This window comes from Solanum stenotomum, chromosome 3 (assembly GCF_019186545.1).
Source record: "Solanum stenotomum isolate F172 chromosome 3, ASM1918654v1, whole genome shotgun sequence".
Taxonomy (NCBI): domain Eukaryota; kingdom Viridiplantae; phylum Streptophyta; class Magnoliopsida; order Solanales; family Solanaceae; genus Solanum; species Solanum stenotomum.
Window position 1 is genome coordinate 39,384,548 of NC_064284.1, and position 4,772 is coordinate 39,389,319.

The window sequence follows — 4,772 nt, forward strand, 5'->3', positions numbered from 1 at the left end:
AGATATGCTCTTAGGAATGCCGTTTTTAGAAAAATTATATCCACACATAATAACAAAAACACATTGGTGGTTTACTACACCATGCAAACAAAAGATAGGAGCAAAAAGAGTAAATAATAAGAATAGAAAGTCCACACCATGGATTAAAGGAAGTGAAAAAATAACCCAAAAATTAGAAAATGTTAAAGAAAATACCCACAATATAGAATTAATAATATTTTCAATAGATAAAATAAAAATAATTCAAAAAAGATTGGATATGTTATATAGTGAAGATCCCCTAAAAGGATGGGAAAAACACCAAACAAAAATAAAAATAGAACTAATCAATGAAAATAGCATAATTACTCAAAAACCATTGAAATATAATTTCGCAGATTTAGCAGAATTCAAAATGCATATAAAAGAGTTATTAGAAAATAAATATATCCAAGAAAGTAATAGTAAACATACAAGTCCAGCATTTATAGTAAATAAACATAGTGAACAAAAAAGAGGAAAAAGTCGTATGGTTATTGACTATAGAAATCTAAATGCAAAAACAAAAACATATAACTATCCCATACCAAACAAAGTATTAAAAGTAAGACAAATACAAGGCTACAACTATTTTAGTAAATTTGATTGTAAATCAGGATTCTACCATCTAAAGTTCGAAGAAGAATCTAAAAAATTAACAGCTTTCACAGTACCACAAGGATTCTATGAATGGAACGTACTACCATTTGGATACAAAAATGCACCAGGTAGATACCAACATTTTATGGATAATTACTTCAACCAACTAGAAAATTGTATAGTATATATAGATGATATATTTGTTATATTCAAGGACGGAAGAAGACCATATCAGGTTATTAGAAAAATTTATACATATTATAACACACTCAGGAATAAGTCTAAGTAAGAAAAAAGCGGAAATAATGAAAAACCAAATAGAATTTTTAGGGATACAAATAGATAAAAATGGTATAAAAATGCAGAATCATATAGTACAAAAAATAATAAATTCCGAAGAACAAATAGATACGAAAAAGAAATTACAATCATTCTTAGGATTGGTAAACCAAGTAAGAGACTATATACCTAATTTAGCGGAAAATCTAAAACCTTTGCACAAAAAATTAAAGAAAGATGTAGAATATTATTTTGATAAAAAAGATCAAGAACAAATACGAAAATAAAATCATTATGTAAGAAACTACCTAAATTATATTTCCCGGATGAAAATAAAAAGTTTATATACATAATAGAATCAGATGCAAGCGAAATAAGTTATGGAGGAGTACTAAAATACAAAAATGATAAAGAAAAAATAGAACATCATTGTAGATATTACTCAGGTACGTTTACAAATCCTGAAATAAAATGGGAAATAAATAGAAAAGAATTATATGCACTATATAAATGTTTATTAGCTTTTGAACCATATATCGTATATAATAAGTTTATTGTAAGGACAGATAATACGCAGGTAAAATGGTGGATCACAAGGAAGATACAAGATTCAGTTACAACAAAAGAAATAAGAAGACTAGTATTAAATATACAGAATTTTACATTTACAATAGAAGTGATAAGTACTAACAAAATGTCATTGCAGACTACATTTCAAGACAAAGCTACACAGACGGATCTAGACAAAGATGAAAAAATATTCAATGCTATAGCAATGTTTTGTACAAAGATAGATAACATGGATAAAGAGCTATAACAAATAAAAAGTCAGCAGCATGACAATAAATATGCGGAGCTAAGTCGATCGGAAGACTTGAAAATTCCAGAGATAGAAGGTGACGCTGGGAAACACCGAAAAACCCAAACTAACAATTTGTTACACGCAGCTACAGGTAGCACATTATCTACAAAAGAAGAGAAAAGATATGTTAATACAAATATGAACAAGACATTTGAGAAACCATTTGTACCAAGAAATCAAAACCCCTTATTTGTACCACCACAAATAAATACCTACAAGGACAGCTTAGGATAAGACAAGAAAATTTATAATCATATAACCAGAGCTTACATAGAAAACATCCACAAAATACAAACCTTTTTAAACAAAAACCCCAGATCTAAAACTACCCAAAATCCACACGAAGACTATATTACCCAAACTCTACAAGGATACAACAAACTAATTGCTTTACCCAAGACAAATGCAAATCTAGTGGCAACTTGTTACAACTATGGATTACTGAACACAGTATATACCCAGACAGGAGATGAAATAGCTACAATACCGGAGTTACATAAAGCATTCATGCACTACAAAAGGATAACTAAAGGAACCCTTTTTTATATAAGATTCTATTCAGCACCAGCTGAGATACTTTATGATGAAATTAAGCCAATTATACAAGTTATAAAAATCGGATTAACTAGAGAAATGATTATACCAGAAAAAATAGAAGAACAAGACGAAATACAAAAAGTGGAGATACCAGCATTCTATGCAGGAAAACGAATTATTGGAATAGCTACTATCTTAAATGAGCTAACATCTAATTATTTAAACGAAAATTCGATATGGAGTTATTATTCAAGAGAGCAAACAATGATATATTCAAATTGTCGAGAAATCAGAGAAGCAGATATGGAAGAACTCAGGCAATGGGCACTAAGTCTACTAAAACCTGAGCAACAGCCAACTACAAGAGCTATAAGAAAGAACTTTATCTCATCAGAGATAATGACAAGATATTGTAAAACAATTGGAAACAAATATCCGGATCATCAATGTTCTAAATGCCATGGAGAAGATAATGTAATCCCAGACGTACAGCTGGAGTAAGAAAGGAACAAAAGCCGACAAGATAAAAGGAGAAGCTATGCAGACAAACTAAGTGGAAACTTTAGTAGTAGCAACGTGTTAATATATGTAAAGGAAAGTTGTAAAGTTGTTTATAAAGTAAAGTTGTTTGTCTTATATAGAGTTAGTGGAATTAGGAATCCTATGAAAATATATAATACGGATGTATAATTACTAGAAGATAAATAGTTAGGACAGATGTAAAGTAACCGTAGTATAGAAAAGTAACTTAAGATATAAAGTAACCATAGTAAGGTTACTTATATTTGTATAAATAGATAGCCATTATGGCAGCTATGGGTAAGACTTTCTACACGGAAAGCACAGCCCTTTTGTAAACAAATATTCTCTCAAATAAAAATCTAAGTTTCAGTTAAACTATGGATCAAAATAGTGCAGATACTACACATGTATATACATTTATGATTATACATAACTAAATCTATTAATTCCTGAATATCATAGAAATGATAGAATAGATTTATATTAGTTACTATATACTAGAATTATTGTCAGATGTTTTCTAGTTTGTTAACATGAGGAAAAAAAGGAAAACTTCCAAGACTATGCTATCCTAAAGTTGAAACCATAGGCATGAGAAGCCGTGAGGGGAGTAAACATAGTTGAGGCGTTGTTAGGTAGAAAATACTTTTGAAAGTACGATGTTAACAGTGACAGGAAAACATGTTGAAAATAATCTAGTTTATAGTAATCTAATATGAATAATATTCGTCAAGACTACGGTATAAGGGAATTATGTTTTGGAATTATTATGTCTTATTTACATGACGAAATGATATTAGCATATAAAACATTAATTCTGTATATACTTAAAGATATAAAAATTATTGCTCTAAGGAAGATAATATGGAATAAAATATTTGAAGAAGAAGAAGAAGAATTAATAAACCAGGTGTGGTATGAACTTGAGATAGATAGAGTAGAAATTGAAATGTTAAAATTTAACTTAAGTGATTTAGAAATCCAATATTCTGATTAATGATAAATCAAGAATATTTAGAATATTGGCAACAAACTATAATAAATATTACTATATTAAGTAATTTAATAAAAGAAAATATAGAAGCATTCCAACAAACCCACGACATACAATACATAGAATATATGTGTTGGTGGCCTAAATGTGATACTTAGCATTTGGTAGGGTTATGGGATCTTACTTTTGCATTACACTAGTATGACCTTGGGTTTCTTATATGTTGGTTTGACTTGTGTTTCTTCATAATTTACACAATGGCTTTTAAACTTGATAAATGCATGATTTCAACTAAATGTCTCTTTTATGCATGTTTTAAAGATTTTAATGCATGGCTTCCATACTTAGTACAATTCATTGTGCTAACCCATATTTTCTACTTTACTATGAGTGTAGGTTCCGGTTGTTGAGACTACTACTTCTTCAAGTGAAGCTTGGGTCGACTATTCCCTAGGCTTGGAGAGTCCTCAAGTTCGAGGACAAGATGTTATTGATTCTAGTTTCTAGTTTACCTTTTATGTTCTAGACTATATTGTATTTCCTATTTTTGGAGACTTTATTGATGTAAAGGACTTTGTCCCTATTTGTACTCTTATGTTAGATTGTGGATGAGACAAGTCTAGTTTCCTATTTTCCTTTATGAAAAGAAGTTGACTTCTATTGTAAAAGTTTTTAATTTTTTCGCATTATTCTATGTCTGTATGTCTTTATGTCTTTGTGTCTTTATGTCTTTATGTGATGATGTTGCCAAGGGATTGTATGCGACCCCTTCGGGGTCAAGTATGCCATGTTACTTTTAGGGGGTAGCCTGGGTCGTGACAAAGTTGGTATCAGAGCATAAGGTTTTGGAATAATTTTAGGTTGATGTCTCATGAACCACATCTAGTAGAGTCTTGTTCATGAGTGTGAAGCGCGCCACACTTATGAATTAGAGGCTATAAGATGCTTAGGAACTTTTCA

General features: G+C 30.0%; 1 pseudogene; it reads left to right on the plus strand.

The window, feature by feature from the left end:
- Positions 1-1,591: 1,591 nt before the first annotated feature.
- Positions 1,592-2,797, plus strand: LOC125859825 (uncharacterized; annotated as a pseudogene).
- Positions 2,798-4,772: the final 1,975 nt, after the last annotated feature.